This window comes from Ambystoma mexicanum, chromosome 12, assembly GCF_040938575.1.
Source record: "Ambystoma mexicanum isolate Mex_15411 chromosome 12, UKY_AmexF1_1, whole genome shotgun sequence".
NCBI classification, from domain to species: Eukaryota; Metazoa; Chordata; class Amphibia; order Caudata; family Ambystomatidae; genus Ambystoma; species Ambystoma mexicanum.
In genome coordinates, this window is record NC_090936.1 from 1,085,857,409 (window position 1) to 1,085,871,325 (window position 13,917).

General features: G+C 49.2%; 1 protein-coding gene across 2 annotated transcripts in view; it reads right to left on the reverse strand.

The window, feature by feature from the left end:
- MKLN1 (muskelin 1) overlaps nucleotides 1–13,917 on the reverse strand; it is a 1,341,339-nt gene that overhangs the window by 417,585 nt on the left and 909,837 nt on the right. The gene's annotated exons all lie outside the window — the stretch shown is intronic.

Sequence of the window (13,917 nt, forward strand, 5' to 3'; positions counted from 1 at the left end):
TTTTTGCTTTGTTATTTAGGAACAGTAGTCAACCAGCATTCTTTTAATCAAACGTGCCCTTACTGTACATGTTTTTCTACAACTGCGCATTGTGCCAGTCTACAATTATGTGGTTTTAATCTGGTGGTTTTATATCTTCCATGTGTGCAACTTATTGCTTTTATATTTTTGGCATTGTGAGTTTGTATTTATTTAATGTTCAGGCAGCGGATGCACTTAGCTCCTTACTAACCTGTACAGACGTTATATCATGGGCTGCTAAAATGCATTTGCACTTTACCCTTAGTGGGTTACTGCACATTTGCAAATCTAGGCACTTGCACTTTACGTATGCCACAGGGGGAAAATCGAATTTGCTGCTATCGATGCACTTTGCACTTTATTAGTGACAGATTTGTAACTGCATATTTAAGGTAACTACACTTTGCATAACTATCACATTCTATAAAACTTGACATGCCACTGCCAATAACACAATGCACCTTTACCACATAAGATTGAATCATGCGACAAATTGTTAACAACAGTTCACATGCTAACTCCATCATTGCATATTACGCTATTTGTGAATTTAAATTAATCTTTGCGCTAGTTGCATTATATGTTGGGAAAAACAATACAAAACTGTCAGTTCATTTGATGCATATTTGAACACAATTAAGTGTAATCAATACGACTTACTGAGGTTTGAAACATGTTCAAATAGGGCAAACTGTGTACAACAAGTTTTAATGTCAGTGCACGTAGCTCTATACACTGGGAACATAGAGAATATGCTGGTTTAAATGTCCTTCTTTTGTGTTTGCACCGAAAACGTGAACAAGCGGCCAGTTTGCCGTGAAACGTGTCGTTTTTGTGTTACATTTTTCCTGTCCATGGCATTCAACTAATTAAAGTATATTTTGGATGCTTGGAGACTCTTGGTTCCTGGACTCTGTGTTTGGTGCAGCACTGTCTCACTGGACTGCTTTTCGGAGGGCACTCCGCTTAACTTTATACCGAGGTATAAAATGTATTTTATATATATATATGTATGGGATACATTACTCACCGTAATCGTATTTCTGATGCTTGTATCTGCTTAGATTCACATGCTGTGCATAGGCCGACATCTAGTGGAAGCGGCGGAGTATTACAGTTTGTTTTTCGAAAGTCGAAAATGGGCGTCGACACAGGCGTGCCAGTAATACTATCCCTAGTGTGACGTCCACTGTACCCAAGATCCCTCACGCGTGTAGGATCCTCAGATTGTATTTTTTTTCTGACATGAGGAAGCATGAGGAGTAGCGTGAGTACAGATAATCCAAGCAGATAGACAGAAAGGTAATACTACAAGCAATCATGCGCCTTCTCTCGGAGGGGAGGAAGGGTGGGTCGCATGTGAATCTAAGCAGATACAAGCATCAGAAATACGATTACGGTGAGTAATGTATCCCTTCTGAGGCTTGTGGAATCTGCTTAGATCACATGCTGTGCATAGATTAGCGAGCAGTACCAGAAGAAGGAGGTGGGATGTGAGAAGGGTCATGAGCAAACAGGTGTCTTAGAACCGCTTGTCCCACTTGTGTATGTGTCTTGGAATGAGTGTCAATGCAGTAATGCTGAGTAAAAGTGTGAATAGAGCTCCAAGTAGCCGCTTTGCAAATGGTGTCGAGGGGAACATTTGCAATGAAAGCCAGAGTGGCACCAATGCCTCTAGTAGAGTGGGCCCTTGGCGTAAAAGGCAGAGTCTTTTCAGAAAGAGAGTAACACAGCTGTATACAGTTGATAATCCACTTCGAGATAGCGCCCTTAGAGACGCGATCCCCCTCTCTGCCTGTAGCTACGGAGACAAACAGTTGATCTGTTTTCCTTAGCGGTCTGGTTTTATTTACAGAGTATAGGACCGCCCTACGCACATCTAGGGTGTGTAGTTTCACCTCAGCCGAGCTTTGCGGGTTCTGGAAGAAAGCCGGAAGCTCGATGGACTGGTTTACATGGAACTTGGATATGAATTTAGGTGAGAACCTAGGGTGTGTGCGTAAAACCAGTTTGTCCTTGTGGATAGTAAAGAAAGGATCCTGCACTGACAGAGCCTGAATTTCACTGACCCTTCTTATGGAGGTAATGGCTACTAAGAAGGCCGTTTTATAAGTCAGGTGTTTGAGACTACTTTTATGCATGGGTTCGAATGGGGGTCCCATGAGCTTAGCTAGCACCACGTTGAGGTCCCATCCTGGCGGTGGGTTCGAAATAGGAGGGTGAAGTCTCTTTACTCCTTCCATGAAGGCTTTAACCACTGGTACTTTCCACCACGAGACCTTGTTATGGGATGTGGTGTAAGCCGAGAGGGCTGCCAGGTGTACTTTCAGCGAGTTAAAAACCAACCCTGCATCCAGCAGGTGGAGCATGTATGTCACAACGTTGGAAGGAGTGCAATCAACTGGGTTGATTTGTTTATTCTGGCACCAAATAACAAATCTCTTCCACTTGTCAAAGTAACAGTGCCTTGTGTTTGGTTTCCTGGATTCTTTTAGGATGTCCATACACCTCTGTGGTAATTTGAGATGCCCAAACTCTATGACCTCAGGAGCCATGTTGCCAGGTTCATTGAGTTGGGTTCCTGGTGCACTGTTTGACCTTGCTGCTGGGACAGTAGGTTGTACCAGGCTGGGAGTTTGATGGGTTCGCACACCGGCATCCTGCGTAGGTGTGGAAACCATGGTTGTCTCGCCCACATGGGAGCAACTAGGATGAGCGTCATCGATTCCTTGTTCATCTTGTACACCACCTTCCTGATGAGAGGAGTTGGTGGAAAAGCGTACGCAAACATCCCTGACCAGTTCATCCACAGGGCGTTCCCTTGGGAGTCTGGCTGGGGGAACCTGGATGCAAATCTTGGGCATTGTTTGTTTTCGCTTGTGGCGAATAGGTCTATAGTGGGGAAACCCCACTGAGAGAAGAGATCTTCTACGATATCTCTGTGAAGGACCCATTCGTGTTCTTCTGGGAGGGAGTCTCTGCTTAGGGCATCCGCTAGGGAATTGAGCTCCCCTGGAACATGTTGTGATGACAGGAAGATGTTCCGTCTGAATGCCCATATCCAGATTTTCTGGGCAAGCTTGGACAGATTTGGCGAACAAGTCCCTCCTTGTTTGTTCAGATAGAACATGGCTGTCGTGCTGTCCGTCTGGATCTGCACCGACAAGTTTAGCAGATGGGGCTCGAACGCCCGAAGCGCTCGGAATACTGCCAGAAGCTCTAGCAGGTTGATGTGGTTCTTGGCTACTGAGTGAGACCAGAGACCCTGAGCTGTGTGGTGGAGATGGTGAGCTCTCCACCCAGTCAGGCATGCATCTGTAGTCACCACTGCCTGTACTTCGGGATCGTAAAAGGGTTTTCCCCTTGCGAGATTCTCTCTTGTCCACCAGTGTAAGCTCTGTACGAGTGTTGGCGAAATGACCACTAGATCGTCCCACTGACCACTTGCCTGAGACCACTGTTTTGCCAACCATTCCTGCATGGGACGCATGCGCAGACGCGCGTGGGGGACCAGGTAAATGCATGACCCCATCATGCCCAGTAACCGCATTGCTTTGCGTACCGTTATTTGTTGACCTGACTGATAATGTGGGATTTGCAGTAGTATATTCCGAATTCTCTCTTCCGAAGGGAAGGTCAACCCTTTCTGAGTATCTAGGATTGCTCCTAGGAACTGTTTTGAGGTGCTTGGCACCAGACTTGACTTCTTCTCGTTGATAGAGAAGCCTAATTCGTGGAGGAGGTCGATAGTCCTCTGAATGTTTGACCTGCAAATTCCTGGGGTTTCCCCCGTTATGAGCCAGTCGTCCAGATAAGGGTACACTGGGATTGCCTCCCTGCGTAGGTGTGCAGCTGCCACCGCCAGTACCTTGGTGAATACCCTTGGTGCTGAAGCTATCCCGAAGGGCAGTACCTTGAATTGGTAGTGGCGACTGTCCACCTTGAAGCGCAAGTATTTTCTGTGCGCTGGGAGCATGGAAATATGAAAATAAGCATCTTTCATATCCAAGGTTGCCATGTAATCCCCCTTTTTTAGGAGGGGGATTACCTCTTGTAGCGTGGTCATACAGAATTTTTGGGGCTTGACATACTTGTTGGCAGGCCTTAAGTCCAATACTGGGCGCATTGTCAAATCTTTCTTTGGCACAAGGAAGTAAGTTGAATAGATACCCTTGTTTACCTGGTGTCCTGGGACGAGTTCTATCGCGTCCTTTTCTAGCAGAATGGCGATCTCCTCGAGAAGGATCTTCTGATGTTCTAAGGAGTGTATTCTTTGTCGTGGAGGGTGGTTCCGGGGACGCTGCAGTAATTCTATACAATATCCTGTGGACACTGTTGACAGCACCCATCTGTCTGAGGAGATCCCTTCCCAAGCCTGGGTGAAGTTGGAAATGCGTCCCCCTACTGGGGTTGCGTGAGAAGGGACCCTGAACTGAGTGTTACTGCTTTGGTGGAGGCGTGCCACCTCCCTTGTTGGGGCTGCCTCTGCCTCTTCCACGACCTCTCTTGTTACCCCTGCCGTAACTCTGGGTAGACTGCTGGTTGTTGTTCCATTGTGTACCCTGTCCTTGGGCATAGTTGCCTCTTTGTGAATTTTGGCCGCGTGGGTGACGAAAATTACTGTTCCCCCTCTGGTTAGGGGGTTTGTTGGTAAGCTGGCCAAGGGATTTGAGAGTCTCGTATTCGTCCTTGGCATTTTTAAGTGCGTCTTCGACCGCTTTCCCAAACAATAGATCAGGTTCCACCGGCTTGTCTATTAATGAAGCCTGGGTTTCTGTTTTGAACCCCGACTGCCGTAACCACGCATGTCTCTTGATAACAGTACCTTCTGCTATCAATCTTCCTGCGTTGTCCGCGGCGTCGAAAGTTGCTTTTAATATGCAACCAGACAGGGCTCTCCCTTCTGCAGAGATCCGAGCCAAGTGGCCCTTTAACGGTTCAGGAGCAGAGGCTATGAGCGCCGCGACCTCTTCCCATTGATGGCAGTTGTAACTTGCCAACAGGGTGGTGGAGTTTGCAATCCTTGCTTGGTAGGCGGACGTTGAGGCTACCTTCCTGCCAAACCCGTACAGTTTTTTGCTCTCCTTGTCGGGAGGAGCTTCTGACGACGATAAGGGTGTCCCAGCCCTCTTCCGAGTGTTGGTAACCACTAGGGAGTCTGGTTTAAGATGTCCTCTTATATAAAGAGGGTCAGACTGGGCTGCCCGAAAAAGTTTTTCAACTCTGGGGTTGACGGCTCTGGTGAGGTTAGGATTCACCAGGGATGGATCTATTCTACGTTGGATGGATTTAAGGATAGGGATGGTCTGAGCGACCGGCCTCCTCTCTCCCACCAACTCTTCTGCGAAGTCCCTTTCCTCCTGTACACCGTGGGTGTCGATGTGAAAGTGTTCTGCTGCGCGAGCGAGAACTTCATTAAGGAGTGGCTGGTTATCAACTGGTGAGTCGGTAACTGGGGCTTCGCTCTCTACCGGGGAATCTACTCTGTAAATTTCCTGCTCATCTTCTATCTCCTCCAGGTCCTCATCATCCGCATAGTATTCAGTCCCGGTTTGTTCCTCCATGATTTCAAACTCCTGGTCCCTTTCAGGGAAAGGCTGTCCTTGGTATCTGGGGTGTGGAGTAGAGTATGGAGTAGAATAATGCTGCACCTCTAAGGGTTCAGGTCTTTCGAACCGGGCCTTTTTACTTAGGGGGATAGGATCAGAGGAGCCTGAGGGTGTGGCCCCTTGAGGGTCATACGAAAGGAAATGTTCTGGGTTTTTGTCATAAAAATCAGCTAAGGAAGACATCCTTGACATGACCCTGTCTATGTCTTCACTGGACCATTCTTTGGAACAGGGTATGACTTTAGTAGGCAACTTAGAGGACTTAACAAGGGTACCCTTGCTGGATGTTGATGTCCCAGTAGATTTGTGTTTGTCTGTCTGCTTAGGAGTGGAAGGCTGTGCTTTCCGCTGTTTCCACCCCCTCCCTGTGCGTGGAAAAATGTTTTCCCTGCCCCTTGGAGGCCCCAGTGACTTTCGACGCCTGGCGTCGAGGGTCGGGAGAGGTATCTGTGTGTTTCGAGCGTGGGGCCTTGCTGGTGTTAACTGCGGCCTCGGTCTCCTGGAGTGCGGCCTGGGGGTGGAAGTCGTCTTCGTCTTCCGACGATCGAACTTCCGTTAATCTAGGGAGCGAGGCACTCTTGGCAAGAGTGGATGATTGCCTTGCGTCATGAGGCGATCTCGATCGAGAGCGCCCAGAGGACACCGAGTCGGACCGTTCTATCTGTGCCTCTTTCCGAGAAGTCGACGTCGTCGAGGTTCGGTTGGACTTAGTGTGCTTTGTGTGTGTAGGGTGTGTAGCGCTTGCGTCACCGGGGGTCTTCCCCATAGCCGCCCTGCCGGACAACCTTCCGAGGTCGGGGACCTGTGCTCGGCAGTCTTTCGACGCCGTAATGCCCTCGCCGTCCGAAAGTACGGCGTCGCTGCCATCGCTGAAGGTGCCCTCCGCTGCCATGGCCGCCTGCCTGGCGTGGTGGGCCCAACGCTTTGTCGAACGGTCCTTAAGTGTCTTAGGCTTAAACCTGCTACACGCTCTGCATTTCGCTTCGGGGTGGTCCCTCGGCAAGCAGAGATTGCACGTGGCGTGCCTGTCGACCCAAGGGTATTTGCGGTTGCACTTGGGGCAGAATTGGAAAGGGGTACCCTCCATACGCACCTTGAGGCAGCGGGCTGGTAAGTGTAGGAAATATATAAGGTGTACCTATATACCAAGAGTGAAGAGTATGTACCACCCCCCACTCTCCCTACTTGCAGGGCCGAGGCCAGCGGCCTACTAGGCCCGGGCCGAGGCCAGCGGCCTTCCGAGGCCCAGATCCGTCGTGCAGCAGCCGACGGTCAATGTCTTCTCCAGCCGTTGTCGAGTGTCGAGGGTCGACGTTGGGGTGGGGAAGGATGTCAATAAATAATTTTTAACTTCAATAATTAGCAAAAGTATGGCTAAGGCCAGGGGACTCCGCAAGATGCTTCCGACCAGTATGGCGGAAAAAAACAATCTGAGGATCCTAGACGCGTGAGGGATCTTGGGTACAGTGGACGTCACACTAGGGATAGTATTACTGGCACGCCTGTGTCGACGCCCATTTTCGAGTTTCGAAAAACAAACTGTAATACTCCGCAGCTTCCACTAGATGTCGGCCTATGCACAGCATGTGATCTAAGCAGATTCCACAAGCCTCAGAAATATATATATATATATATATATATATGATACATTACTCACCATAATCTGATGCTTTTATCTGCTTAGATTCACATGCTGTGCATAGGCCGACATCTAGTGGAAGCTGCAGAGTATTACAGTTTGTTTTTCTAAACACGAAAACAAGTGTCGACACAGGGCGTGCCAGCAATACTATCCCTAGTGTGACATCCACTGTACCCATGATCCCTCACGCGTGCAGGCCCCCAAGATTGTATTTTTTCTGACATGAGGTAGCATGATGAGTAGCGCGAGTACAGATTATCCAGGCAGATAGAAAGAAAGATAAGACTACAGGCATCCATGCGCCTTCTCTCAGAGGGGAGGAAGGGCGGGCGCATGTGAATCTAAGCAGATACAAGCATCAGAAATACGATTACGGTGAGTAATGTATCCCTTCTGAGGCTTGTGGAATCTGCTTAGATCACATGCTGTGCATAGATTAGCGAGCAGTGTTAGAAGAAGGAGGTGGGATGTGAGAAGTGTCATGAGCAAATAAATGTCTTAGAACCGCTTGTCCCACTTGATTATCTGTCTTGGAATGGGTGTCAATGCAGTAGTGCTGAGTAAAAGTGTGAATAGAGCTCCATGTAGCTGCTTTGCAAATGGTGTCCAGGGGGTACATTTGCAATGAAAGCTAGAGTGGCCCAGTGCCTCTAGTAGAGTGGGCTCTTTGCGTAAAAGGCAGCGTTCTTTCAGAAAGGGAGTAACATAGCTGGATACAATTGACTATCTACTTCGAGATTGCACTTTTAGAGACGCGATCTCCCTCTCTGCCTGTAGCTACGGAGACAAACAGTTGGTCTGTTTTCCTCAGCGGCCTGGTCTTGTCTACATAGTAGAGGACCGCTCTTCGCACATCTAGAGTGTGTAGTTTCACCTCAGCAGAGCTTTTGGGTTCTTGGAAGAAGGCCGGAAGCTCAATTGACTGGTTAACGAGGCATTTAGAAATGAATTTAGGTGAGAACCTAGGGTGTGTTCGTAGAACCAGTTTATCCTTATGAACAGTAAAGAAAGGATTCTGCACTGACAGAGCCTGAATTTCACTGACCCTTCTTATGGATGTAATGGCTACTAAGAAGGCAGTTGTATAGGTCAGGTGTTTGAGACTGGCTTTATGCATGGGTTCAAAGGGTGGGCCCATGAGCTTAGCAAGCACCGCATTAAGGTCCCATCCTGGTGGTGGGTTTGAAATCGGAGGGTGGAATCTCTTTACCCCTTGCATGAAGGCTTTAACCACTGGTACTTTCCACCACTAAACCTTATTATGGGAGGTGGTGTAGGCTGACAGCGCTGCCAGGTGTACCTTGAGTGAGATAAATACCAACCCTGCGTCCAGCAGGTGGAGCATGTATGTGACAATCTTGGGAGTGCAATCAACCAGGTTGATTTGCTTATTCTGGTACCAGATAACAAATCATTTCCATTTCTCAAAGTAACAGTTCCTTGTGTTAGGTTTCCTAGATTCTTTTAGGATGTCCATGCATCTCTGTGGTAAATTGAGATGTCCAAACTCTATGACTTCAGGAGCCATGCTGCCAAGTTCATTGAGCTGGGTTGAGGATGCACTGATCTTGGTGCTGGGACAGTAGGTTGTACCAGCACGGGAGTCTGATGGGTTCGCACACTACTCGTCTGCGTAAGTGTGGGAACCACGGTTGCCTCGGCCACATGGGAGCAACTAGGATGAGCGTCATCGATTCCTTGTACATCTTGTTGACCACCTTCCTCATGAGAGGGGTTGGTGGAAAAGCGTAGGCAAACATCCCAGACCAGTTCATCCACAGGGCGTTCCCCTTGGAGTCTGGCTGAGAGAACCTGGATGCGAATCCTGGTCATTGCCTGTTTTCGCTTGTGGCGAATAGGTCTGTAGTGGGAAACCCCACTGTGAGACGATGTCTTCTACGACTTCGCTGTGTAGACACCATTCGTGTTCTTTTGGGAGGGGATCTCTGCTTAACGCGTCTGCTAGTGAATTGAGATCCCCTGGAAAATGGTGAGATGACAGGTAAATGTTCCGTCTGAGTGCCCATGTCCAAATTTTCTGGGCAAGCCTGGACAGATTTGGCGAACAAGTCCATCCCTGTTTGTTTATGTAAAACATTGCTGTCGTACTGTCCGTTAGGATCTGTACTGACAGGTTCAACAGGTGGGGTTTGAACGCTCGAAGCGCTCTGAAGACTGCCAGAAGCTCTAGCAGATTGATATGATTCTTGGCCACTGAGTGAGACCAGAGACCCTGAACTGTGTGGTGGAGGAGTTGTGCTCCCCACCCTGACAGGGATGCGTCTGTAGTTACTACAGCTTGTACCTCCGGATAGTAAAAGGGTTTCCCCCTTGACAAGTTTTCTCTTGTCCACCAGTGAAGACTTAGTACAAGTGTTGGCGAAACGACCACTAGATCATCCCACTGACCACTTGCCTGAGACCACTGTTTCACCAACCATTCCTGCATGGGTCGCAGGCGCGCGTGGGGGACCAGGTTAATACATGACGATATCATGCCTAGTAAACACATCGCTTTGCGCACCCTTATCTGGGGACCGGGCTGATATAGAGGAATTTGCAGTAGTAGATTCCAAATTCTTTCCTCTGATGGAAAGGCCAACCCTCTTGAGTGTTTAGGACAGCTCCTAGGAACTGTTTGGAGGTGTTTGACACCAGGCTTGATTTTTTCTCGTTGATCGAGAAACCCAATTGGAAGAGGAGGTTGATCGTTCTTGGAATGTTTGACCTGCAAATTACTGGGGTCTCCCCCGTGATGAGCCAGCCGTCCAGGTAAGGGTACACTGGGATTGCCTCCCTGCATAGGTGTGCCGCCGTCACCGCCAGTACCTTGGTGAATCCCGTGGAGCCGAGGCTATACCGAAGGGCAGCACCTTGAACTGTTAGTGCTGACTGTCTACCTTGAAGCGCAAGAATCTTCTGTGCGCTGGGAACATGGAAATATGAAAATAGGCATCTTTCATGTCCAATGTTGTCATGTAATCCCCCTTTTTAGGAGGGGCATTACCTCTTGGAGAGTAGTCATGTGAAATTTTTGGGGCTTGACATACTTGTTTGCAGGGCGTAAGTCTAATACTGGGCGCATTGTCAAATCTTTGTTTGGCACAAGGAAGTAAGTTGAATAAATCCCCTTGTTTACCTGGTTGCCCGAGACAAATTCTATCGCGTCCTTTGCTAGAAGATTGACAATCTCCTCGAGGAGGATCTTTTGGTGGTCCAGTGAATATATTTTTTGTCGTGGAGGGTGGTTTCGGGGGTGCTCGAGCAGTTCGATGCAGTATCCTGCAGACACTGTGGACAGCACCCATCTGTCTGATGTGATCCCTTCCCATGCTTGGGTGGATGCGTGAGAAGGGACCCTGAGCGGAACGTCACTGCTTTGAGGGAGGCTTACCACCTCTGCTGGGGCTGCCTCTAACCTCTACCACGGCTCCTTTTGTATCCTCTGCCGTAACTCTGGGTAGTATGCTGGTTGTTACCCCATGATGTACCCTGTCCCTGTGTATAATTGGAGCCCCTTTGGGAATTCTGGCCGTGTGGGCGACGAAAATTACTATTCCCTCTTTGATTAGGGCGCTTATTTGTCAATTGTCCCAGGGACTTCAGAGTATCATACTCGTCTTTGGCAGTTTTTAATGCGTCCTCTACCGCTTTGCCAACCAGAAGATTAGGTTCCACTGGCATGTCAATTAGGAATGCCTGGGTCTCGGGTTTAAACCCCGACTGTCTTAACCAAGCATGCCTCTTAATGACAGTGCTCTCTGCTATGAGCCGGCCAGCGTTATCTGCGGCGTCAAAGGTTGATTTAAGGATGCAACCGGACACGGCTCTTCCCTCCGACGCGATTTGGGCCAACTGACCCGTTAGTGGTTTCGGTGCGGAGTCAATGAGGGCAGCTATCTGCTCCCACTGGTGGCAATTGTAACTTGCCAGCAGAATGGTGGTGTTGGTAATCCTTACTTGGTATGTCGAAGTGGAGGCTACCTTCCTTCCCAACCCGTAAATTCTCTTTCTCTCCTTGTCTTGGGGGGGGGGGGTCTCAGATGATGATGATAGAGGAGTCCCCGCTCTTTTTCTGGTGTTTGTAATTACCAAGGAGTCAGGCTTCAGTTGACCCCTTATGTAAAGTGGGTCTGACAGGGCGAACCTGAACAATTTCTGGATTCTGGGGTTTACGGCCCTGGTGAGATTAGGAGTGAGAAGGGAACGGTCAATTCTCTGTTGGATGGACTTGAGAATTGGGATGGCTTGAGCAATGGGTCTTTTTTCTCCTACTAGTTCTTCTGCAAAGTACCTCTCTTCTTGCGCCCCCTGAGTGTCTATGTGGAAGTGCTCTGAAGCTCTAGACAAGACCTCATTTAGGAGGGGCTGGTTATCTACTGGAGAGTGGGTAACCTGAGGTTCTTTGCGAACAGGAGAGTCTATCCTGTAGACCTCTGCAACGTCTTCCTCCTCCCCATCCTGACCCTCATCATCTCCATAATAATCCACCCCCGTTTGGTCGTCCAACATTACTAAATCTGGATCCTCATCATACTGTTGAGGATCTTCACCATACTGTTGGTAGGGTCGTATGTAGAAAGAGTCTGAAACTAGGCCCCGAGTTGGAGTCTCAAACCGAGGTTTCTTACTAGGGGGATGAGGGTCCCTGGATCCTGAAGGAGTAGCGTTATCTGGGGTATAGCTGAGGAAATGTTCTGGGTTTTTAGAGTAGAAATCAGCCAGCGAAGACATTCTCCTCATAACCCTGTCTATGTCTTCACTGCTCCATTCTCTGGAGCTGGGAATGACTACTTCCTGAGAAGTTTTTTCTACAATGTTTTTGGGCAGAAACAGCGGTCTTGGGTTTTTGTTTATCTGAAGACTTCTGTTTTTCCCTATGTGTCTGTGGTGCAGAAGTAGGTTGAGAAGACTTTCTGCTGTTTACCCCCATCATCCCCTTGAGAAGAGCGTTTCCCTGATGTTTTCACCTTCTCTGAGCTTTTCGATGCATGGCGTCGAGATTCGGGGGTACTCTCTCTACCGAGTGTACATATCGGGACTCGGAGGCAGATGCTGCGCGGGCTGCCGGAGCAGACTCCTGGTGTGCGGCCTGGGGGTGGAGGTCGGACTCGTCTTCTGACGAACGTACCTCTGTGACTTGGGGAAGCGAGGCACTCTTGGCAACTGTGGATGGTTGCCTTGTGTCATGTGGTGATCTCGACCTGGAACGGCCAGAGGACACCGATTCGGTGGACCGCTTTCTTTGTGCCTCCTTCCGAGAACTCGACACGGGTGTTGAGTCTCGGTTGGACTTAGAATGTTTATGTGTAGTAGTGGTGTGGGTAGCGCTTGTGTCACCGGGTGTGTTCCCCATAACTGCCCTGCCGGACAATCTTCCGAGGTCGGGGACTTGCGCTTGGGCGTCTTTCGACACCTCTGTGCCCGCGCCATCCGAATGTACGGCGTTGCTGCCATCACTGAAGGCACCCTCTGCTTCCATGGCCTTGAGTTGCCTGGCGTGGTGGGCCCAACGTTTGGTCGAGCAGTCCTTTAGTGTTTTCGCCTTGAACAGGCTACACGCTCTGCAGTTCGCCTCAGGGTGATCCCTCGGTAAGCAGAGGTTACAGGTGGCGTGTTTGTCAACACAAGGATACTTGCGGTTGCACTTGGGGCACAATTTAAATGGAGTGCTCTCCATATGCACCTATGGCAGCGGGCTGGTGTGTGTAGGAAATAAGAGTGTAGAGTATGTTTCCACCCCCCACTCTCCCTACTTGTGGTGGCCGAGGCCAGAGGCCTTCCAAGGCCCGGGCCGAGGCCAGCGGCCTTCCGAGGCCCAAAGTCCGCCGTGCAGCTCTCAACGGTTGTTTGTTCTTCGGACCGCCGTCGATCTTCGATGTCTCGTCGTGGGAGTGAAAGAAGGGTGAAATTAATATTGATTTTTTGCAAAATGGCTGAAAGCCATGCTTCCGTCCTACACCCGTGAGGGATCATGGGTACAGTGGATGTCACTAGGGATAGTATTACTGGCACGCCCAGTGTTGACGCCCATTTTTGAGTTTCGAAAAACAAACTAATACTCTGCAGCTTCCACTAGTTGTCGGCCTATGCACAGCATGTGATCTAAGCAGATTCCACAAGCCTCAGAAATATATTGTTTTTAGTTAGATTTGATACATTTAGATACCCACCTATAGAAGCAGAGAAAGAGCAACAGATGTATAAATGTTGCGGTTGCAGAGGTTATAGATAGGGCAGCATTATAGGCCCAGTTTAGTTGATGTATCGTAGTGACGTCAGTGTCCTAGCACAAACTTTGGTGGCCTCCAGTGCGAGTATTGCTGCCCCCTCCCCCCCAAATCCCCAGCAAACAAATAACGAGTCGCACCACACGTTGGGCTGTGCTGGCCTAGACTACCACCCCAACAGCCAAAATCAGCTCCTTGACCTGGAATTACCTGCACGTCTCTCTTCCTTGCCCCAGTACTTACCTAAGAGGCACCTTGCCTCATATGTAAGTACTAGGCTGAGTAAGAGTGGGATTATGAGTAATGAAGATTACAGGTAACTAAACCAGGCATTACATCTACAACCCCCTACCTCATCCCAGTACTTGTGTATGAGGCAGCCTCATACGAGCACCAGGGGACCACTCCGGTGGTG